General features: G+C 42.1%; 1 protein-coding gene across 7 annotated transcripts in view; it reads right to left on the reverse strand.

The window, feature by feature from the left end:
* Positions 1-25819, reverse strand: part of AGAP1 (ArfGAP with GTPase domain, ankyrin repeat and PH domain 1) — a 647020-nt gene that overhangs the window by 614029 nt on the left and 7172 nt on the right. The window lies entirely within an intron of this gene.

The following is a 25819-nucleotide window of genomic DNA, read 5'->3' on the forward strand; positions in this document are numbered from 1 at the left end:
CCTGAATCTATGATCTTAAGACTGGTATTCTGGAAACCAGATCTGTAGGGCCTCCTGGCAAATGGGCACCTTGACTGGGCACCAACATGAAGAGCCTAACAATGAAAGAAACAATCTGAATAGAAAAGGGACAGGGGTGGGGAGAAGAGAAAACAGTTAAAATTCTGGTCTCTGCTTGGTCCTTTTATCACAATAATAAAATTTCCATTTTAATTGGGCTCCCTGTAAACAAAGACTATATTAACCACTATGGATAAAGTGCTGATTTAAGAAAGAACTAGCATTTCTACCAGAAGTCCAAACATGCAGTGAGACTGGAGGAACCAAAGTCACGGCAATAAAAACATCAGTAAATTAAACTAAAATCCAATATTCAGAACACATTCCTTGAATGCAAGAACAACAAAACCAATGGGCAAGGGATGCTGCCTGCATTTTAAAAAATAAGTGGTTTGCAGCTTTTCACAATCTTTTAGTGCTGAGAAAACCAGCAAGCCCTGCCCCCATACACATGCGTGCCCACAAACTTACATACATACACACACTCACACACACGTAAAGTGTCTAGGCATGATTCCTTTGCAAGGGCCAGAGCTTGCACTTCCTAATCTGAAAAATTGGGATTAAAAACCTTTCCAAGAGCTTCTCTTTCCTCTTGAAAGTGGTTGCAAACGCCAAATGAAAAAATCGGGGTATGGAAACACACGTGCTGCCTGCCTCCCCACTTGGGAAATCACCTTCCATCACCACCACAGGTTCAATCAAGCCCTCATCATCTCCCAAATTAGATTATTAGTTCCCTGAGGCCAGGGACTGGCTTTGTCCTGTTTTAGCACCCCCAGCACAGAGCACATGGTCTGTCACTCCATAAATACAGACTTAACAGGACTCAGTACTCTAATTCTGAGCACCTGAAGTCCCACCCAGACAAACACACTTCCTCCCTCCCCCTCCAAGAGCTTGGGATAGTCTGAAAAATGATCCCATCACTAAATTTCCTTTCTCAAAAGATTCACAGAGCCTCTACCCTCTTCCCTCATGCACACAAGCTCAGACATGTACACATGGACACATACACACAGACCCATGAGCTCAGTCAGTGTTGCTGTTGTCCAGTTGCTGTTCGGTCCAGTCTGACTCTTCATGACCCCATTTGGAGTTTTCTTCATCAAGATACTGGAGTGGTTTGCCATTTCCTTCTCCATCTCATTTTACAGATGGAGGAAACTGAGACAAGCAGAGTTAAGTGACTTGCCCAAGGTCGCACAGCTACTAAGTGTCTGAGACCAGATTTGAACTCAGGAAGATGCATCTTCCTGACTTCAGGGTCTGTGCTCTATCCAAATACAGTACTAAAAGAGTTGTGATGGAAAATACCATCCATATCCAGAGAAAGACCTGGGAGTTTAAATGCAGATCAAAGATTCCGATCTTAAATTGTTAGACGTTGTCTGAGGTAGTATGTGTGTGTGTGTGTGGGGGGGGGGGGGGTTCTGTTTCAATTTGATTCTTCTTTCACGACATGATTAATATGGATCTATGCATGTATAGCCAATAGTAGACTGCTTCCTGTGAGGGGAGGAAGAAGGGAGGGGGGAAATGTAAAATTCTAAACCCTGCAAAAAATGATCATTAAAAACTACCATTGTATGTAGTTGGAGAAAAAAAATAACAAAGAAATGGGAGCTATGGGGGCGGCTAGGTGTTGTAGTGGATAAAGCACCGGCCTTGGAGTCAGGAGGACCTGGGTTCAAATCCGACCTCAGACACCTAATAATTACCTAGCTGTGTGGCCTTGGGTAAGCCACTTAACCCCATTGCCTTGCAAAATCTAAAAAAAAAAAAAAAAAAAAAAAATGAGAGCTATGATGAACATAATCCTAAAGTAGAATAGCCTGGCTACATCAGTTGGATCCTGGCCACAGAGATGGCCTCCAGGTCTCCAGAACAGATACTTGTTACCTGGAAGGCCTCTGCGCTCCCCCAGAAGCCTAAACTTTGGCAGAAAGAAGAGCAGACTTGAAGTCCTAAGACCTGGGTTCAAATCCAGCTTTGTTTCTGACAACTTGTGCAACCCTCAGGAAATTATCTAATTTCCCTTGGCTTTCTTTTCCTCATCTTTCCAGGAACTAGACAAACTACTAAGACTCTAGCTTTCAATTTGTAATCCATTATCCCCTCCAACCCTGAAATTCTGTGACTAGGAATTCTGGCTCCCACACTTGCCAGCTGTCTGGCTTTAGGCAAGAGAATTCCTGCCTCTAAGCCTCAGTTGTCTCAACTGGAAAATGGTTCTAACACTGGCTCAACCTACCTCACAGGGCTTGTAAACTTAACTCTCTAGAGAAAAAGGAATTATGCATCAGAAAAACAAATCTAAGCCTTCACCTAGGTAAATCCAAATCAGCCTCTCAAACACATAAATGAAGACACAGCTCTGATTTAACATGTGTTTTCTATGTGGTTGGCACAGAATGAGAAGAAAACCTGAATTCTGACTAATCACATTTAGAAATACTCATCTAGGCTTCCAGGCAAGAAGCCAGAAGACGGTAGAACCAGGATTCACCAGAATACAACTAACTAGATTGTAATGAAATTTTTCACAAAGAACAATATTTAGGGTATTGTTTTTTACATCTTTATTTCTAAATGGATCCCTCCCTCTTCCCTAACTCATCAATCCAACTCTGGGAACAATAATGAAGAAGAAAAGAATGGGAGGCAAAGCCTTTCAGACAAACTAGCCAACCTATCCAGAGAGCATGATAATATAGTCAATGTTTCATACCCATCATCCTCCACTTCAGCAAAGAAGGCAAATATTCTCATTTCTTCTTTGGAGCTAAGTTTGATCATGCTAATAGAACACAGAGCTGCTCCTCTTTTTTTGTCATTTGTAATTTAACAAGCTTCAATTCAACTGAATTAACTTCATTTAATTTTTTAGAAACCTTAACCCAAACCTTCTATATTTGGGTCACTGTTCTGAGCCGCTGATGGGGAAGAATGTTGAGAAGGGATGCAAAGACACATCCATCATGTCATCTGTCCTCATAAAGCTCTCAGTTGAGTAGAGAGGATGCAGCAGCTATGCCAGGAGCTAAGAACCAACTCAAATCAGACAAGAGAACGTGTCACACCTGGATCCCCAGGGTCTAGAGCCCAGGGTCTGGCCCACAGGAGGCCCTCATTAAATGCTTCTTTCATTGAACTACTGAATCCAACTCAGTTAAGACGCACTCAAGGAAGGAGTCCTTGAGGTCCTCTGCTAATGAGCAGAAGAGAATGACTTATAATTAACAAATCAGTAAATGGGAGCTTCTCAAGTGATCTTAACAACAGTTTGTTCCAGGAAGCAGGTTTATTGTCCCTTTTAGAGCTCCCCCAGGCTTACACAGCAACCATCAAAGAAAACATTTTCTGGGGTAAAGGCAAGGAAACTTGGGAAGAATCTTGGAAAATGTCTAACACCTCCCTCCACTCCAAGAATAGAGGTTGGATCTATTTTCCCTCCTTGCCTTAGCCTAGTAGCTATCCTTTAATATTTACTTCAGAAATGCTCCCTGGCTTGAATTGAATCAAATTCCCCAACCACCAAGGAATGAGCTGTGACAAAGTCCCCTTCAGGGAGGCAGAAAGCTGTTCTTCAGTTGAGTCCCATCCACTCGTCCCTGAAATTCCCTAATGACTCCTACCTAGCTCTCCACCAAGAACAAGCCAGTTGTTTTATTTCCCTGGGCAAAGAGAAAGTCAACAATCAGCTTTGGCAGCTTTGCCACAATGAGCTCATCCTACCAGGTGGCTGAGCCGCCCAGAAAGGTCAGACAGACTTGCCTGCCTCCCCAACTGTGAGGAGACTTAGATAGCAAGACCTCAAACAACACAGACCTGCTGCAGCTCAGTCCTAGGAAGAAAGCACTGAGGGCCAAAGAGCAGCTCCTGCTCCTTTCCCCTAGGGTCTTGCATATGTTAGGTGCTTAATAAATATTTGGCAAATAGGCAGAGGCAAAAGTGGGGAAAGGGACATTGAATACTGCCCTCGGAGTCCCAAAGACTTGAATTTAAGGCCTAAGTGCTACTAGTTGTGTTCAAGTCACTTCATTTTCCCTGAGCCTCAGTTTCCTCAGCTGTAAGATAAGGGGGGTTGGATGATGTAGCTACTGATGTACCCTCCCCCTTCTAAATCTATGAATCTATAAGCTCTGGCACTTGTTATCTGTGACCTTCAGAAAGTCACATGGTTCATCATGAGGGGGTTGGATGAAATGACTTCTGAAGCCCCTGCATTCGATTTTTGCCCAAACCACCATCTGCCATGAAGAAGGGACTTCAGATCTCAAGGTGAGAACTTGGGAAAAGAAATACTGGCTAGCAAACCAAGTAGCCAAGCTGTTCACATGACAACGGTGACTCTGCCCATTCCAACTCCCCTTCCCCCAACATAAGAAAGAAATGCCTGGGATGGACAACGAACTACCCAATGAATGACAAGTCTCTGGTTGCTTGAGCCCATCCTTCGGCCTGTGACAGGAGCAATACTGCCAGCTGACAAAGCACACTGCCCAACCCGGAAGTCGGTCTCCAAGGCACTGAAGCAGAAGGGTGACATCACCCATTCTGGGGACCCAACCAAAGGGCTCCAGTCAGCCTCGCTCCTCCAGACTAGTTGGAGGTAAGGCCAGCAAATTTACGGACAATCCTGGCAGTGAATGTTTTCTCAATCCTGCTTTAACCGGTCAAGCACACTTGGCTCTTCTCATAGAAAATGAGAAATGCACAGGTACAGAACGTAATGGACACTAGGAAGAGTTCTTTGTAAGGACACAACTGTTATGGAGAAGTAGCTGGGAACTGGGTGGTCGACCGAGGTGTGGAAGCAAGATGATAATGTGCCACCAGGACGCTTGGGGGAACACTTCATTTCCTTAACAAACCCTTTGTTCTTAGGAAAGGGAGACTTCGCCCTAACTCCAGTACATGAAGGGAAGTCTGAATGAATAGTAACTAGGAGTTCACAGAATACAGTGGTTGAAGAACTCACTGGCCTTTGTTATTATTTGGGGGGGGGGGAGCAAGGCAAGGCAATGGGGAGTTGCCCAAGGCCACACAGCTCGCTCATTATTAAGTGTCTGAGGCCAAATTTGAAATCAGGTCCTCCTGACTCCAGGGCTGGCGCACTATCCACTGCACCACCTAGCTGGCCCTCACTGGCCTTTGAATCAGAAAAATTTACATTCAAGGCCTGCATTGATGGGTACAATAGAAAGAACACTGATACTCCAATCAGAGTATCAAATCCTGGGATCAAATCTTGCCTGAGAGGTTTACTACATATATGACTTCGAGCAAGTCTCTGCCTCTCTCTGAGGTTTAATTTCCTCATATAGCAAATGAGAAAGTCAGAACAGGGGACCTAGAGCTATGTACACATTAGTCACCCATGGGATCAAGGGTAAGTCATTTAACGTTGCAGTATCCCTATTAGAGTAAGTAAAAACAACCCTTTACAAGAGACAGAGAATTTTCCAGTGTACCTAAATAGAAGGAGTTCCCCTCGCCAATAAAAGGATAGGGCTGGATCCCCACCACCCAAAAGTAAAATAAATATTTTCTAATGAGAAAGTTCATCCTTTCCCTATTTTGAGACTCATGCTCAAATTACATAGTAAAAGATCCAAATCTCGTCATACCCTTTGACCCAGTGAACTCATTACTGTGATGAAAAACTAAGGAGGTGATGGGAGAGGATGGATAGAAAGGGGGTGGCAGGAAAGGCCTAGCCCTATAAAAATATTCACTATTAGCTTTATTTTTAACAACCAAAACAAAAAGGAGAAAGAAAAGAAAAGAAAAACAACTGGAAACAGACTGTGTCCAATGAGTGGGAATCGACTGGACAAATGCTGGTATTCAAGCGGGAATGGAATATTACTGTGCCACCAGAAACAATATATGCGAAGAATCCCCAGAAATACGGGAAGACTTCTAGGAAGCGATGTTAGAGAGAACCAGACTGAGCAAGAGCTATGCATTCCCTGGCCACAACCAGATAAATAAAGAGCAGCAGGAACAGCACCCCTAGGAAATGTACCCAGAAGACTAAGTTCAGAAGGGGACAGGGAAACAGAACAGTTTTGTGTCTGCCTTGCTAAAGTGAATATATACTTTTGTTTTAAAAGATAGCTTCCTTCCACCTTAGAAATTTTCTTGTCTAGTTGACCAGTTGCAACATTTTCTTTAAAAGTTTCTGATTTATATGTATACATTTATATATATATCTATATATCTATACACACATTCAAATATACACATGCATGCATTCATATTTACACACATAGTTTCCCTGCATGCCCCTCTCCCCAGACAGCTATCCCTTGTATCAGAGATTAAAAGGGGAAGAGGTTTGGAAGACCAACAACCACAAAAGACCCATACATAATAGGTGCTCCCTCCACCAACAAAAGTGAGAGTGGTCCCCGCCCTTCAATTTATAATCTTAGTGAGCTGTCTGCAGAACTAAGAGATTAAGTGACTTACCCAGAGTTATACAGCCAGTATGGGTCAAAGGGAGGACTCAAACCCAGGTTAATCTCTCTGGTAGCCAACATAGCTTCTCATCGTTTTCAGACAAAAGGAAAAAAGGTGTCTGAGTCATTCCCCCCTACAAACCTATAAAACCCATTTTCTATTGTCAACTACTGTTCCCTCCATCACTTATCCTTCTGATCCTCAATTTGCTCATTTATAAAATGAAGCAATTAAATAAGATGGCCTCTAAGGCTTTGAGCAAAGACACACATTGTTTAGCTGTTCTCTAGACTGGGCCTGTGACCTCATGAGCACCAGGATGACTAAACCAGTCCTAATACCCATGTGACCTTGGGCCTATCATATACCCTAGTGCCTGAGTTTTCTCAAGTATAAAATAAAGGGGTTAAACTCAATGTCCTCCAAGGTCTCTTCTAACCTGAAATCAGGTGAATTTAACTCATCTTTCTAGTTTCAGCAGGATTTTGTGACCTCAGGCAAATCCCTCTGATTCTTAGGGCATCCATTCCTCACTATTAAATTAATTACAGTTCAGAGACTAACTTCTATTTATGAGTAAAATGTGCTCCCTAGCAATTCATTATTAAAATATCATATAATTTATGTGGCTTAGATTGAATGAAGACCTACATTTTCAGATATCTTGAATAAATGTTGATATTTTCAGCAGTCAGGGGAATATTAAAAGGCAAGTGGTCGGAAAATCCCCTGCTCCTCAAGAACATGAAACCTGCTATTGTATACAGGGAACCTGCCATGTCTCTTCCTCCCCCTTGTCCTCCTCTGGCAGTCTATACCTCACTAAGCAAACCGAGGCAGAAGGTTCCCACTCCAGCAATGTATTAGGCAGACGTTAAGGCCGTGGAAAGGATATCCCAGTAGTGTACAGAAGTTCTGGTAGTGTTATAGTCATTCTGTCAGTGCGATAGATGTCAAGGTAGTGGAGTAGACAGTGTAGTCATGGAATGAACAGGATTCCAGTGTAACGGACAGCCTGGCAGTGTGATAGATCACGGCAGTGTAGTAGACATCATCATGGCAGTGTGACAGACATACCGGCAGTATGATAAATCATGGCAGTTTAACAGATATCAAGGCAGGATGATAGATATCACGGCAATGTATTAGACATCATGTCAACGTAATAAACATACTGGCAGTGTGACACATCATGGCAGGATAACAGATATCATGGCAGTTTAACATATTATCATACAATAGACGTGATTCCAGTGTAACAGACAGCCTGGCAGTGTGATAGATCATGGCAGTGTAGTAGACATCGTCATGGTAGTGTGATAGACATACTGGTAGTGTGATAGATCATGGCAGTGTGACAGATCATGGCAGGATAATAGATATCATGGCAGTATAACATATTATGATCACACAATAGACGTGATTCCAGTGTAACAGACGGCCTGGCAGTGTGATAGATCACGGCAGTTTAACAGACATCATGGCAGTATAAAAGAGGTCATGGCAGTGTATTAGACAGACAACCTGGTAGCGTAAAGGACATCATGGCAGGGTAAGATATCCTGGCAGTGTAACTGAACTCCTGGTAGTGTTTTAGGCTTCCTGGTAGTACGATGGATCATGGCAGTATAATAGAAATCCTGGTAGTGTAACAGACATCCTGGCAATGCTGTTCAACTTACAATGTCTCTTTATCATGCTGCTACAAGTCCTGAGGATGAAAGAATCAGTCTTATTCATCATCACAAAGAGAAACAAAGCAATGGGAAAGAAAGGGACAGATAAGACTTTCTTCAATCATGGATCGGGGTTGCTATAACTCTGAAAGGGGGATTTCAGAGGAAATTTCATCTTGGGAGAACCAAACCTTTGGTAACAGAGCTGCTCCAAAGGATTATTCGTTGTTTCCTGCCCTACTCTTCACTACTTCCTAGGCCTTTGAGCAGACACGGGATGTCTGCTTGTCTAAACTCTGTGGCTCTAGCCTAGGCCAGTTCACTTAGTCAAGGATAAAGGAAGGACTTAATAAATACTTGCTCTGACACTGTAGAAAAGCATCTCGCTCATCAATGAATCAGTCTCTACAACTGACATTCTACAATTCTCCAGACGTAGGTAGTGGTGCTGTGGATAAAGTACAGAGTCTGGAGTCAAGAAGACCTGAGTTCAACTCTAGCCTCCAATACTTACTATTGAAGTGACCCTGGGCAAGACCCTTAGCCTTTCTGTGCCTCAGTTTCCTCACATTTAAAATGGAAATTATAAAATGTGAGAAAGAAATGAGTTATTTATAAACTTAATACAACGACCAGAGGGTAGTAGTGCTTAATAAATGCTTGTTCCTATTTCACTTCCTCCAGAACAGAGGTTGATAATTCAAAGGCCATGGATTTTATTTTAACACTTTTGATGTCTGTATTTCAATATAACTAGTTTATCTTATGCATTTAAAAATTCTCTTCTGAGAATGGATCTCTAGATTGCCCCAGACTGCCATGACACACAAAAATGGTTTCGAAACATCATTCCTTAAAGGAACTTAAAAGTAATTCAGAAATAAGAAGGTCTAGTAATGATCCCAGGGGTTGGGGGGGGGAGAAGTTCCCTAAAATATGGGATCTGGGAAATGTTAGAGGGATCCCTTTGTAATGGCCCCAGAAAGCCTACTGCATTGCAATTAGGAAATCCATGATGAGTTCTGCCATTGAAACTCTCCCACTTTCTCAGCTTTAAAACTTTTTTAAGGAGTTACTTCACAGATGAAAATGACCTACAGGGGAAGGAAGCAAAGAGACCCAAGACCTGGGTTCAAATCCCAGCCTTTGTACTTACAAACTTCATAACTTAAGTCATTTAATCTCATAGGAATATAGATTTAAAACTACAAGGGTCCTGAGGTCATCTGATCCAAGCTTCTCATTTTACGGATGAGCAAACTGAGGGACAGAGAAGTTAAGTAAATGATTCAAGGTCTCCTGAGAAGGGGAAGAGGTCAGGGTTAAGCCTGGGAGTTGACTCTAATATCCAGCGTTCTATCAGGCCACAGAAGAAGTCTCTTTGGACCTCAATTAACTCTTCTGTAAATGGGCATAATCATCTCTGCCCAACCTAGCTCATAAACTCATGTGATGGCTGGTGTAATAGAAATGGAACAACAACCGATATTCACTCTGTGGATCAAAGTTTGCAAAGCACTCTACAAATATTCTCTCAGCGGCTTCTCACACCAACTCTCCCCAGAGAGTCTAGGAATTATTATTTCCATTTTACAGCTCATAGGGTGATAGAGCTATATCTGGAAGAGATCTTAGAGGTCATCTAGTCCAACCTTCTTATTTTTACAGATAAGGAAACTGAGACCCCCAAGAGGTAAAAATGACCACAGATTTGATAACAGCATCTACTGCCCCAGGTTGCTGTGAATGTAAAATGGGATAATATTTATCAAGTATCTTACAAACTTTAAAGTACTATTAAAAAGGTAACAATTATTATAGTTATTATTCTGACAGAGACTTTAGGGATCCCCTTTCTGACTTGGTCACTTTTACACATGAGGAAACTGGGGTTAAGTAATCTAATATCAGAGATTAATTGAGTCAGAGCTGAAAGGGACCTTAGAGATCAACTAGCCCAACCACTTCACTTTATAGATGAAATAAGTGAAGTCCATTGAGGTAAAGTGATTTTCCCAAGTTCACATGGTTCATTTTAGAGCTACGGCTCAGCTCAGAAAGGCCAAGTAACCTTACTATCATCCCATAGAGACTAAATATTTGGAAATTGGACTTGAACCCAGGTCTTCCTGATTCTAAACCTCAAATTTTATCACCTATTGTACAGAGTAAGTCAAAATCACAATGGCCCAGTTTGGACTTTTGGACATTCTGCATTTGGGGCTAGTTGTATGGGTGCAGAGACCTCTTAATCATCCCCTTTGCCTCCCTGGCTTAGACCCAACCTTTATAGTTGGGTCAATATTTCCAATACAACCTCTTATCTGCCAGCTGAAGGTCCCTTCCACCTCACTCCACACTCAATGATAGAATCTTCAGCAAATGCTTCAACTGGAATATTTCAATCAACATTTCAGGAACAGCTTCTATAAACAAGCAGCTTCCAGGAAAGGAGGGAGGGGTGCAAGCCAGAGAGAGCCCAGGCCCTGCTCTTGATGATTTTATAATCTAATTAGACCGGCATTAAGGGTGAAAATGACCAAGATACAGGGGTCAATGAGATTGTAAACACATCTGCAAAGCACCTGAAGGAGAGGGAAACCATTGTTACCTTCATAGAAAAGGAGACCCCTGAATGGGGTCTTGAATCAAGCATTTATTTAGCACCTTCTGTATTCAAAGCTTGTGCCAGAAGTGAGAATTTGCAGAAAATAATAAAAATACACCCCTCCCCCAAAAGCCATATCCTGACAGGGGAAAGAACATGTAACTAGCCAAGTCAATAAAACATAGTTTACAAGTAAACACCAAAGCAGAAGGCATTAGTGGCTGAGATGTTTGGGAAAAGAGTTGACCAACGAAGGAGACAAAGGAAAGGACCTCACCAGGGCTTCTGGGCTAGAGTTCCATAGGAGAGAAAAGAGTGTGGGCAACGGCCAACAGCAGACAAGAAAGGAAGGATGAAAACAAGAAGTGGAGACTGCACTAAACCTCCTGCTCGCAGAATACATACAAGAGATTAATAGAACATAAAAAGAGTAAGTCAGAACAAGAGAATAAAGGCCTTTTATTCATATCATACAGCAATAGGGAGTTTGAGAATGTTTTTGAGTAAAGGAGTTAGTTACAGTATCATAGCAGGGTCTTATGAAAACAACTTACTTAGGAGCATGCAAGGTAAATGGGGGAAAGAAAGATGACTTGGCAGTTATTAATTAATCTAGGTGAGGACAGATGAAGGATCTGGAATTAAGGCAGTTGCCTGGGAATGAGAAGGAAGGACAGGAGAAGAGGACAATAGTAGACATAGAAATAACAGGACATGAAAATTTGAGAAACTACCAAGGCGTGTGATTTTGTTGTGTGCTTCCTGAAGGCCTGGAGAAGCCCCCATCTGTTGTAGCGCAAAACCATCTATCTTAAGGCTAGAATGCCAGAATGCTTCCCTGTCCCAACACCAGCTTCTTCAACATGATCGGCCAATGAATAGGCAATGAATAGACAAGGTGGACAGTAGCCCCTTGGGAAAGGATCGTGCCTCTGTTACAAAGATTCCACACATGGTTACATCGTCTTTGCTACATTATATCTCCCAACAAGGGGTTTCAGGGAGAAACAGTCACCCCAGAAATTCGCTACATCCATAGACACTTCGAAAAGAGGCCTCCCAAGGAGCCCAGCTCAGGAGGATTCAAGATTCATTTTAAACTAGGAAGAAGCAAGAAGGGATAAAAATGATACCTATTGATCAGTGGAATGCATGGGATCATCAAGGAGTGATTGCTGTGACAGACAGGAGGAGCCTTTACTTACTTCTGTATTCAAAGCTTGTGCCAGAAGTGAGGATCTGAAGAAAATAATAAAAAAGCACCCCTCCCCCAAAGCCCATATTCTGACGGGGGAGAGAACATGTAACTGGCCAAGTCAATAAAACATAGTTTACAAGCCATCCCCAAAGCAGAAGGCATTAGCAGCGGAGATGTTTAGAAATAGCTGGCCAACCAAGGAAAGGAAACGACTTCATTCACCAGGGCTTGTCCCAAACCTAGAATTAATTTCAATTCAGCAAATGTGTAGAGCCTGATGGGTACTGTGGTAAGCATTAAGAAAAAGAAAGACAGCCCTTGACTTCAGTGAGCTTAAAATCTAAAAAGGATACAGGAAAGGCTAGGAGGGAGGAATGGGGGGTGGGGGCTAAATTATGAGGCCATGGGGAAAGGGAGGATTTTTGGAAGGAGAAAGTTTTAAAGCCATCTCAAATTTAAGGAACACAACTTGTCCCCTGGATAGGTTCTTTCATTTCAGTTTGCTGATCTGTTAAATTCAGGTAATAACACACCTAATGCCTCCCTCACAAGCCTGTTGCAACAATCTAATGGGATAACGTAGGCAAAGTGCTATGTGTAAAACACAAATCACGAAGGAGATGGCGGCTGTTCATTTTTATTATTATTAAACTGGCTTGGTGATTTCATAGATATAGGAACACCCAAGTGAGGACACACTTTCTGTGAATGTGGTTGCAACTATTATGCAACTCTGACTTAAGTGATTCGGACAGTGTCACCTTGCCAGGACATGTCAGAGCTAGGATTGAAGGTGATGGTGGCGGTTAATAAATGAGGCATGAAGAAAGGAAATGATGTACCCAAGTTCACACAGATAATAAGTAGCTAGGCTCTGCTAGAAACCCATGTCAGCAGATTCCAGGATCCTGAAGGTCATTGCTCTGCCTACACAGCTGCGTTACTTATGTAAAATGTAGGTCAAAGGTTGAACAAACCAGTTGGGACCATTAGAGAGGATATTCCCATGGCTTTCATATCTGCATTAATAAAAGTTAGCACTCAGAAGGACCACAGTGAGTTTCTGTCTTTGTGTTCTGGTATCAGGAACAATAATCAATTGTGCAGTAATAATAATAATCAATCAACACAATAAATAATCAACTAAATCAAAATAGATTTAACAATTTAAATTCACTAAGTTGAAGATGGAGAAAGGGAAATTTAGGCCCAACAAAAAACTTATTTGGATTCTAAACAAAAAAAAAAACAACCAGATATTTTGGTAATAATTATGGCAAAGTGGGAATTATGAGCTAGAGAATCCAAATGATGTATGTTTTTTGTGAGAGGTTTTGGCTTTTAAATATCTGGAATAACAAGGCCCTGAATTTCAACTCAGAGACCTGATGAGATGCCATCTAATAATGCTAGGAAGCAGGGAGAGGCACAGCTGCTCCCCAGGCTGCCGCACCACAGATCTGGTCACTGGTTGTGAACCATGGAATTAGGAAGTAGAACTCAGGGAGTGGATTCTGAGAACATGGTGACATCTCTGCTCTAGGAGCAAGCACTATTCTGCCAGCTGTTTAAGGGTTGGCTCAGTACAAAAAAAGTACAAATTCAATACAATTTGGTGGGATGTCAGGTCTCACTTAGCTCCATGATTAAAAGAAAGGCAGATTCCTACCCAAAGAGGATAAGGAACTCTACAGGAGTTATTTGTTGTATGTCCTTCATTCTTGAAGAAAACCATGACATCAGTCAAGAGATGCCATGACAAGCACATGATTTGGATTTGAGTTGGGAGGGAGGAAGGCTGTGCTAAGTCACCAGCCTCACTTTCTCCTCCACAGTCATCTGGGCTCCCTGGCTAGATATGGATCAGGATGATTGGAGATGGTCCTGGATGGAAGGCAATCAAGGTTAAGTGACTTGCCCAAGGTCACATAGCTAGAAAGTGTCAGTATCTGAGGCTGGATTTGAACCCAAGTTTTCTTGACTCCAGGGTCAGTGCTCTATCCACTGTGCTACCTAGCTGCCCCTATGCAGGAACTATGAAGTTACTTGTCACTGTAAAAGAATAACTGTCACTAATAGTTGGTAAAGGTCTTTATGTGCATCCTTTCATTTGAACCTCCCAAACATCTTAGGAAGTACTGCTACAAGGTTTATTATGCCCATTTGACAAATAAGAAAGCTGAGGTTCAGAGAGACCAGGAAATATTAGAGACAGTACAACTCCCACTCTACCTCCCTGCTCTAGAGTTCACTGCACTAGATGTTAGGCCAATATTAAAGGCATACTCTGGTAGCCTAACTGCTGGCACACTTCTTGAACCTGGTATTGGGCTATTCTGGATTTCAATTGACATTGAAGAGTCATTTACACTCTCTAGAAGAACAGAAGCTTCTTGAGGAGAGGTAATGTCTCACTGCTTTCACTCAGTTTGGCATGATGTAGGGATGTAATAAAAAGTGTCTCACTCTTTTGTCTATAGGTAGGAGCCTAGGAGCAGGCATTTAGAGTACCAAACCCTTCATTTTATGGAGGAAAGGTGGATTGGGGGTGGGAGAAGTGGGGGGGGGTATTTGGAGTGGGATGGAGGTAGTAAATGACTTGATCAGGGTCACACAGGTATTGTCAGGGGCAGGATTGGAACTCAAGTATCCTAGATCTAAATCCAATACTCCCCCACCATGGATGCAGCTAAATGTCTCCATTTTGTCTCCTATGTTAGCAGAAACAGATTCATTTTGGTCTGTGTATTCTCAGAACCTAGGATAATGTCTGGGGCTTAAAAGGTATGTTAATTCTTTGATTTCAATGGAGTTGGTCAACCCCAATCGTAAATCTGTGGACAATTGTTTTTACAATGTCTTGTGAAATTCCTGTCATTGAAAACCCATCCCCTTTGTGGAAAAACTGGGCCATTAATGCATTGTTGGTAGAGTTGTAAATTATTCCAACCATTGATGAGAATAATTTGAAACTGTGCTCCAAGGACAATGAAATTCTGCATGCCCTTTTGACCCAGCCATACCAGAACTAGATCTCTAATTCAAAGGAAAAAAAGGAGAGAACCTACATATACAAAAATGTTTATAGCAGTTCTTTTTGTTGTGGCAAAGAATTGGAAAGTAAGGAAATGCCCATCGATTGAGAAATGGCTGAACAAGTTTTGGTTTATGATTGTGAGGGAATATAGTTGTGTTAAACAAAAAGAGTGGAATGGTTTCTGAAAAAACCTGAAAAGACTGAAATGAACGGATGCAAAGTGAAGTGATCAGAAACAAAGGCTGCACACAATATGGCAACATTGTAACAATTATCAACTGTGAAAGGCTTCGCTACTCTTTGATCCAGCAAGGATCCAAGATCATTCCAAAGGAACCAGGATTTTAAAAAAGAAATGCTATTTACCTCCAGAGAGAAAACTGACAGACTGCAGAATAGACTGCAACATATATTTTTTAACTTTATTTTTCTTGGGATTTTTGGTCTGTTTTCTTTTCCAACATGGCTAATATGGAAATATGCTTTGTATGACTTCACATGTATAACTGATAACAAATTGCTTGTTTTCTCAAGGAGGGGGAAAGGCAGGAAGCAGGGAAAGAATTTGGAACTTAAATTTTTTTTAGAATGTTAAATTTTTTATATGTAATTGAAAAATACTTAATGAAATAAAAATATATCAGAGAGTTAAAAGGAAAACCATTCCCTTCTCCCCACTTAGCTAGGCTGGTCCCCAGATGACTGCCTCACAGTCCATCTAGGTCTCTGCTTGGAGCTTGCTCTTTGGTAGACACTGACAGAATCAGGGTTTCACTTAAAGAATTTTTTGGCACCTTGGGTTCACCCCCACATCACAGTGGAGCATCAAAGGAAGATGGCAGCTTAAGAAAAAATTCACACGTCACTGAATTAAAGAACAACTTTTTCATTTATTTATTTTTAAGGAAGTTATAAGAAAAGAGGGTAGCACCCATCCATGATGCTGACAAGAGACTGGAGTGGTGAGTCAGAAGGTGTGACTCTAATTTGGAAAATTAGCCCTACTATTAATTCACATTTCCTCTGAACAACCTGGTCTTGTGATTACTGAGCAAATACTCCTTTACAATAAGCAAAATAGTGAGAGAAATAATAGCCCTGTGATGCTTACATCCTCCCAGAGCAAGTGCTCAGGTGTTAGCACTCCCCCTCCCTTTCCCACTGGAGTCCTGGGGAAAATAAAGTAAGTCTGCCCCAGTGGGCTACACCCAAGTCATGGGTGAGGCTGGTAACTGGGAAACATGGAAGAACCCAGGGTCCTTGGGGAAGGGGATGAGGCAATCCAAGTGGAAGAAATCTCTGGAAACTGAAGCTCTTACCCTGCCCCTAGTTCGACTGAGAAACTGATGAACTGACTGACTCTGCTGAGAGGAGGGAAAAGAAAAGAGGGGGGCAGGGAGAGCAGGGAGATATAAACAAAGATCAAAAAAGTTATCCAGAGGAAAAAAGGAGAGAAAATGGAGGGGGAGGGGGGGGGAGAATGGAGAGGAAAGAGAGAATGAGAGAGTGATAGGAAAAAGGGAGAAAGAATAAAGGGGAAAAGAAAAGAGAAGGAGCCCCACCACCACCACCATAAACACAAAGGACTAACATCAGGGAGCAGAGGAGGCCTTGAGCAGGAGGAGGTGAGAGGCTCTGGGGATTTCTGTCTGTCTCTGCACTGACGGGGGCCCATGCAAGGATTCTGAATTTTTTCTTGTTCCTCTTTTAATTTAATCTTCCCCTATACTATGGGAGTCACATCATGCCATGGATGATAGGGGACTGCCATTGTTACAGGTTCCCTATGAGTACACCCAGGTCCTCTGGAATAGAAAAGGGATAAGAACCTACCAAGGACCCACAGAAACCATGCATAAATATTCTAGCTGAATATGGAAATGTCTTTAGGGCAGGAGATCTTGTCCTAGGACTTGAAATGTCTTTGTCTACTTAAGTTAAAAGTGGATAGGTTAAAAGTAGGAAAGTGTGGGAGAGCCTCCAAAGGCTTCCAGTCAGTTGGAAGTTCTGCTAGCTTTGGCCTCAGGTCTGGTCTTCACAGTCAGAACAGCCCTGGCTTTCCAGGTCTTGGAATGCCCAAAGCCCACAAACAAAGATGGCAGAGACCGAGACCAGGCCGATGAATTACTAACGTCTGTCCAAAACAAAGGGAATGGCAATAATTTCGAGCTCCTTCAACTCCCTACCTCCCCAGTCACCTCATCCCCCATTTTCCACCCCCTTAGCAAGTTCAAGGTCTTGGAAAGAAGATAGGATAGAAAATAATCTTGGGGACAAATGCTGGCACTTTAAGAACTTGAGAGTGGGGCCAAATCCAAGTTTACACAAGATGCTGGAAATCTCAGAGGCTTTTTTTAAATAAACCTTTTTTATTTTTTAATTATTGTCATTTTTTAATCATGCCCCACTCCTTAATTCAAATAAAATAAAATAATATACTTGCCAGATCTAAAGTATGCCTCATTCACCCCCAACACCTGCTTGCCAAGGGACAAGAGATAATAAGTACCTTCCTCTTTCTACCAAATCTCTAGGCTGATTTGGCTACCTTGTTTTCAAACTCAATGGATGGAATCTTCAGACAGACAAATGTTGACTCGATGTCCAGAGAAACTTTCTAACCAGGTTGAATGTTCTGTATCAGATGGCTGTGGCAGTTTCCTCCGCAGTGAAGAGCAGAGAAGGACCCCAGGGCTAGACCACCACTTGTCAGGCATGCTGTGAAGGGGATTCTTCTAGAAGGGAAGATGACACCATGTCATCTCTGGGGTCTCTTCACTTTTAAATTTTATGATTCTTTTTGAGACTAGAACAGAAAGTAGGTCAGATTCCTGCCTTGGGTGCATCCTGGTTAGGTGACCCTGGGCAAGTCCCTTATCTCATAGGATAAGGACTGGAATTTCAGCATTGGTTGAAGGACTTTCTTCACTTGTGAGTTCCCTTTATTAGTGAACTCAAAGGTCCAGTTCCACTCCCTCTTACACTATTTTAGCTATGGATCCACAGTTGGAAAAGGAACTCCCCCATACTGAGAGGTCCTAAAACTCAAGCATTTCCCAAATGTTTGAGGAATCCCTTGGATGATAAGAACAGTTGTAGATATGCATTGGTATTAGTGATTTCCTTCCTGGAGCCTCTCTTTCTGAGGAAATTCCAGGGCTGATCCAAAAGACAAAGTGTGTAGCGATAATAATTCTGGATACATGAATAATCCATGCACACTTGGAAGGACTGGACACTTTTTCACAGGGAGGGGGAATCTCAACACATTTTGGACTATTCATCTTGGGCTCTTCTCCTATGGGTCCTCCTGGTTGTTCTCCCCAAGGTCTTCAACCAATGTGCAGCAATGTGCTCTCTATCTAGGACATGCTACTCCTAGACTGTACACCTTTGCCTGGGATGTTTCCATTTATCTGCAATGTGCTCCCTGCTCACACCAACAATGCAGCTGCGGTCAGTAAAATGGAATTGGGAGAGGGATGTCCATCTGTCTTTGAATTGATGGTTGCTCATGCAAGCATTCTGGATTTGTTTGGTTTTTTCCCTCTTTTGGCAAGGAATGGTCATTTGGGGGGGGGGGGAGACTTTTAGATTCTTGCTGTTGAGGAAATAAGAACAAGTAGATCAAGTACCCAATCTCCTCAGTTTGGGAAGTTCCTGAAAGGAGCCTTTCCTGTTACATGGGGAAAACCTTCGGAATATCGGCTGGTGACATCAAGCTCACCGGGGACCTCATGATTGTAACTCACATTAGAGTTAAAATCAAACATTTCAATCTAAGTCAATACCCACACTCTGAGCTCTTGGGCTATGCTCTGAAATGGAAGGTCCGAAAGTGAATGGGGGACTGCCATGTCATGGAGCAATGGACATAGTGCCTTACAGAAAGATAGAATCTCTAAGGAGGAGACACAAAAGGGCTCGGGGACTTCAGGAAAGCAGGCAAACACTCCTAGGTTGGGGAAAGGAGGTAAGGGGGCTGGGCTAGAAAGGGTGGAGAGGATTTCTAAAAGGTAGAAATGTGGGCCTGTGATAGGGAACCAACAGGAACAAGGACACAGAAGGATGACACATCAATCAACAAGCAGCTAGTAAGCACTTACTGTATACCAGGACCTAACTAGTCATTGAGGACACAAATAAATAAATGAGTTAGCTCCTCCCCTGAAAGGGATTACATTCCACTAAGATACAATAAAGTCACAGAAGAATCAGTAACAAATATAAATAAAATATACATTTTTAAGCAGTGATTTGAGAAAAGGTATTGATAGCATGTTCATCAAGTGTTAACGCAATTTAGGAGGAAGAGGATATACAAGTTCAGTGGCATCAAACTCAAATAGAAACAGATTCCAGTGGGCAACAGACTGACTTAGAAAACCACAAATTATATTATCTATGTTGAATTGCATTTTAATTTGTTATGTTTAACTTCTTCCAATTGCATTTTAATCTAGTGGGGCAAAATGCCACTCTCAGGCAGTGAATCAGATACCTCTGGACTAGATGAAAACAACTGAGATTCAGAAAGACCTTGACAGGCTAGAATATCAAACCAAAATACTAATATGAGATTATATATGCATAAATGTAAAGCCTTATGTAGGTTCTAAAAAATCAATTGAGAGGCAACTAGGTGGCACAGTAGATAAAACACTAACTCTGGAGTCAGGAGGACCTGAGTTCAAACTGGACTTCAGACACTTAATAATTACCTAGCTGTGTGACCTTGGTCAAGTCACTTAACCCCTCTGCCTTAAATAAACTTTTTTTTAAAAAATTGATTGCACAATATATAAGAAAAAAGAGAAATCAGGAGATAACTTTTCAGTGGAAAAAGAATTTGAATGTTTTAATGGTCTACAAGCTCAGTGTGTCACTAAGGTGATATTAGTAGCCAAGAAAATGGATTCAATCTCAAACTGAATTAAGAGAAGTTCAGTGTTCAGGGCTGGAGGGGGAGGCGGGGTTCCTAGCTGTCTGTCCATCTCAAAGTACATCTGGGATGCTATGCTCACTGTGTGGGGCCGCCTTTTAAGAAGGATATCAATAAGCTGGGAAATATCCACAGGAGGATAAGTGTGAATGATGAAAGACCTTGAGTCCCTGCCATAGTAGAAGCAATTGAAGGAATTAGGGAATGGTTAAGCTGGAGGAAAGAAAAGACTCAGGGTAGAGGCATCCAAGCTGTCTCCAGGCATATGAAGGACTCTTTCATGGAAGAGGAATAAGACTTTATCTATTTTATCCCAGGCAACAGAACCAGGTGCAAAGAACTAGATGTCCATCATGTTGCTATTGTTGTTTATTCATTTTTCTGGAAGAAGATGGTGACATAAGGGAGGTGAGGCCATGACATGCACATGAATGATGGGGGACAGTACTAAATCACCATAGCCTCACTTTCTCCTCCAGAGCCATCTGGATCCAGTGGCCAGATATAGATCAAGATGACTGGAGATGACCCAGAGTGCGAGGCGGTCAGGGTGAAGAGACTCCATGAAGTCCTTGCTAACAACTAAAGGTATCCAAAGTTGAGAAGTTTGGCAAAAACAGGGAGGAATGGAAAGATCTAGAGGGCTTAAAGCAGGGTAAGATGAGCAGAACCAAGGGTTACAATGGAAACAGAAAGAACTATGGGGGGAAAAGCAAAATGTTTCCAATTCCATTCTTCAACATTATAACGAGCAAACATGGCTTGGAGTAGATATGAGCACCCCCCCCCCATGCCTCTGAAGAAGTGAAAGTTTGACATATGTGAACATATTTTTAAATATTTTTCCTCCATGTCTTTAAAAATACTATTTGTTATGTAGGATGTTATTTGAAGGAAGGAGATAGAGGGGAAGTTATGGTGATAAAAGAGAAAAACTCAATAAAAACTTGTTTATAAAAAAGGACAGACAAGATCCAGAAAGTGACTGGAGAAGGAGAATAAGTAAGCACCATGGCAAGATTGGGAACGAGGTCGCCTAGAAAGATGACAGTGCCCTAGACAGAATAGGAATGTGTTTGGAGAGCAAAGATAATGGAATAAGACCTGCAATGCAGATCACAGTCAATCCACGTAACTTGTTCTTTGCATCTTGCTCTGTCCCATCAGAAATAAAAATGAGGTATCCAAGGGACTATTGCTCATCACTTCCTGGTGCCTGGCAACTACTCCATCCACAAAGTGAAAGGAGGGGGAAGGGTGTGGGAGTGATGAAGGGATGGGCTAGGATATTTGCCTATTGTAATTGCTGGGGGTGACTTGGTCAAAGACAGGGTTTTAGCCACAAACTGTCATGGCAGGCTATGATTGAGAGGGGGCAGAGGAGTACTGAATCAAAAGGGGTGAAGGGAGTGGTATAATATTGGAAACAAGCTAGCATACAGACCATCCTACCACCTTACCAGTGGTTGATAAAGTATTCCTTAGTCTCACGTTCCAGCTCCTACCTAGGAAACCATTGCTCTGGAAAGTCAGTATGTTTCCAGAAAGTGCAGGACCCAGGGCCAGAGGACCTAGATTCAAATCCTGGATCCAACATTTAAACTTTGTTTTAACCTTGGACAAGTCACTTGGTTTCATTCATTCATTGATTCATGCTTCAATTACCTCAGTTGCCAAATGAGGCTGTGGTGTCAAACTCAAATAGCAATGGGGCCATGCATAATGATTCCTGCTAGCAGCCTAAAATCTTAGAACACTACATTCAACATTATCTGTGTTGTACTGATGGGAAGCTAGGCAGTGCAATGGATAGAGGGTGAGCTCTAGATCAGGAAAATTCTAGATTCTTCCTCAGTTCAAATCTGGCCTCAGCTAGTTACACTAGCTGTGTAACCCTAGGCAAGTCACTGCACTGCACTCTGTTTGACTGGGTTTCCTCATCTGTGAAAGGAGCTGGAGAAAGAAACTACTCTAGTATCTGCCACGAAAACTCTGAAAAAGGTCACAAAGCATTGGACATGACTGAACAATAACTAATGTTGAATTACATTTTTACATGTTGACACCCCTGGCCCAGAGGACCTCCTAGGTCCCTTCCAGCTCCAGATCTGTGATCCTAAAATTCCTGAATCAAGAATAAATGAAAAATGTAGTCCATATACCAAAGCCCTCACATGTTCAATCTATTAACTGCAGTCCTTGGAAAAACCAACTTTCTGGAGCAGAACACAATCTCTTCCTCTCCAAAGCTGTGCTTCTGACTGACTTCCTTTTTGGACAGTGTGGGAACTTAATAATTAGAAAAGAGAAATAGGTTTGATGTCAGAGGTCTTGGGTTCAAATCCTGTTTGTGATGCTTAGATCTATGAAAACTGGGCAACCAAAGCTTCCTCCTCTGTCAGGGGGTTGGGGGAGGAGGGAAGAGAAGTAGGGAAGCTAGTGAGGGCGGGGGAGAAGAAGAAGAGGAGGACATAGACCAGACAGCTTCTAAAAGCTCTTGCAGTTCTAAAGCTATGTTCTTATGATGGAGTTAGCTGGCCTAAGTTCTAGGGTTCTTTCTGATGCTCAATCTATATACATGGGCCTAGAAATGACAAATGAATTACTCATCTCTTTCAGTGGAGAGAATTCTCACAATGAGAATCCCTCTAACGATGAAATCATAGGTGCAGACCTCTCCCCCACCCCCCAAAAAAAGAGAGGAGGGCAGTGAAAGAAGCACAGTTCACCAACAAACAGTAAGTGCTCGCTATTTGTAAAAATGAATGAATGGAAAGGAGTGTAATACAAGATATCAATTGCTAATGCCAGAAGTCCCAAGTTGATTCTAAATAGAAAGAAGGAGAGAAAGGGAAAGAGGGGGAAGAGTCAGAGACAGAAAGAGGGAAGAGGGGAAAGGGAGGAGAGGGGGAGGAAGACACACACACGCACACACACACACACACACATCTCATGAATTCTAACATTTTCAAGGCCACACTATAAGTCACTTGTGAATGTGCTTGGGAATGTAAGCAGAATTCTTCTCCCAAAACAATGAGATTAAAATGTTTCCCATCCCTTTTTTTTTTTTGCTGTTGTTATTTTGGTTTTATTTAAACTACTGACCGACAGAGTAATTACAAACAGCCTGTCAGGGCCACTTCAATAGAGCCAGAGTTGCCTGAATAAACAAACTGGTACAAATGAGGGCAGGGGGCTACAGGAAAGGGCTAACTGCCCAGTTCTCACAGGCCTCAGTTGGTCACCTGTTTGTGAAGGATGGCGAGATCTGATTGGGGCTGCAATGGAAGGAACAACACTGGCTGCTATCAGCTCCCTATCCCAAGCCTTGTTCCATACCCTCAGCCCTATTTTTAGCGGGCACAGCATGGAAAAAGCTGGGGCCCTATGTGCAAACAGTTTGCTTTGGGGGTTATTCAAAGCTTCCATTAACAATTGATTGTGACAGGGTGTGGGTATTTGTAGCTTCTGGCTCCAGTCCTCCTCCATCCTCAGAGCACTACACAGATGCCAACATCTGGAGTTGGTGAAGAAGCTTGGAAGCAAGGAGTTCTAGTCTGGGGATCCTAGTTCTGTAACCAGCTCAACTCTGTCAAGGACTCTTCAGTCATTAGAGGCTGGGAAAGTCAAGCCCCTATGAGCTTTAATCTCCTCAAATGTAAAGGGTCAGGGTTGAACATTAAAGGCTCTTGAGACAAATCTATGATCTAATGATAATCAGTTCTCTGACTGGGCCTCAGTTTCCTCATCTGTAAAATAAAGAGTCTGCCACCATGGCCTCTGAGGTCTCTTCCAGTTCTACAGTCTTATTCTATGATCCTAAATCTGGATTATTTCCAAGATCTCCTACAAATCTAAGTCTATGAGCCTATAAGATATTCATGCTTCAGAATGGGATGAAGCAAAATTCCTTCATTCAATGCATTCCTAGTTTCAGAAGCAATTATTAAGCACCCAATCTCCCTGGCTTTCATTAACTCCCAACTAAAACTGGAATGCCTTCAGGAAGCCCTCCCCAAACCCTTCTTGATTCCCAGACCTTCCCTCTGTTAATTATTTCCTATTTGTCCTGTATATATCTTGCTTTGTGTATATTTCTTTGCATATTGCTTCCCCTGTCCCCTATTGGAATATAATCACTTTGAGGGAAGGGACTCTCTTTTGCCCCTTTTGATATCTCCAGCATTTAACACAAAGTGGGAAGTGGGCACTTAAATATTTCTTGAACTGAATAGGTACTGGGTATACAAAGAAATAAAGAACAGCAGCCTTTGCCCTCAAGGAGCTTACATTCTACACAAAAGAAAAGCCTATCCTTGATCATCTGAGGAATTATAGTTTTAAGACCTGGGTGAGAGCTCTTTAGCTGTCTAGTCCCAGCATGACATGAAAGGAGAATTCCCAGGTTAATACACCTAGTAAGTGGTTATTCTGCCTCTGCTTAAAAACCTCCAGAAGAGAGGATGCATTGCCTTCATTCCATTTCATATTTGGACAGCAATAATTCTTGGAAAATTTTTCTGGACAGTTCCCCCTCCCTGACCACACTAGGACCAAGCAGAGCAAGTCCATTAAATTCTTTAGTTCCTTCAAATGATCCTCATATGTCATGATTCCAAGTCCTATGACTATCATGATTGTCTATCTGGACACTCTACAGTGTTCAGATAAACTCCAGTTCATCAATGTCCTCCTTAAACCAGAGAAATGAACATTAGACCAAAGACAGGGTCTGAGCAGGTCTGAGTATCCTAGGATGATCATTCCCTATTTGTTACTCAGTTGTGCCTAACTCAATGAAATCCAGGATCATGCTAGTTTTTTTTGGGAAGCTGCTATAGAATGGGGAGTGATTGGTGAAAGTAGCAGAGGCAGATTTCAGGTTCAGATCATGAAAAACCTCCTAACAATGAGTTCTCTGAGAGTGGAGTGGGCTGCCCAAGGAGGAACAGTGAATTTTCTCTCACTGGAAATCATGAAGCAAATATGAACTCAGCTCACTTTCAGGGATGTCAGAGAGGAGATTCAAGTAGAATTTGGACTTGAAGCCCACAGAGGTCTTTTCCAGCTCAGAAATTCTACAATTTTATGCAAGTTTATATTTTAGTGGGTCACTAGGGAGCCACAGAAGATCACTAAGCTGGAGAATAAGAGAGTGAGGGCACAACACTAAGAAAATGACTTGTCTATGTTGAATACAAGCAAACAGAAGCTCCTATTGCCTAACAGACCATGTTTTAGAAACAACCAAGTCATCTGTTTTGTCAAGCCTGATCATTTCACCCAGGGATCCTAAGTGTGGAGAAAGGTAAGATAAGTGAGTAGGTAGTGAAAACAAGTCAGAGCAAGTTACACAAAAGTCAAATGTGGGATGTGTACTGTACAGCAGGGAAAACTCTTTGAGGATTTTTAGCTTTACAGAAAAATCATTAGAAAGTCTGTTTGGAGTCATAAATAATATAATAGAAGCCCAGCTCTGGTGGGTTGCAATGGCTGCAGTAACTTGTATCCCTAACCTGAATCATTTTTTTCTTCTCCTTGAATCTCTTTGAGTTTCTAAGATACCTTGAGCCCTTCTCTGTTCCCCAATATGCTCACTGACCAAGTTCTTATGATGATTTACATGATCACCCTCACCCATCATCACTAATCATAGCTAGTAGTCATATTGCTTCGAGTTTGGCACAGCACTTTCTATATGTTATCTCACTGGATCGTCATGACAATTTGAAGAGATAGGTACTATTATTATCAAACCCATTTTACAGAAGAGGAGACTGGGACTGAGAAGTCAAGCAATCTATCCAGGATTATATGTTAGCGT

This window comes from Macrotis lagotis, chromosome 5, assembly GCF_037893015.1.
Source record: "Macrotis lagotis isolate mMagLag1 chromosome 5, bilby.v1.9.chrom.fasta, whole genome shotgun sequence".
NCBI lineage: Eukaryota > Metazoa > Chordata > Mammalia > Peramelemorphia > Peramelidae > Macrotis > Macrotis lagotis.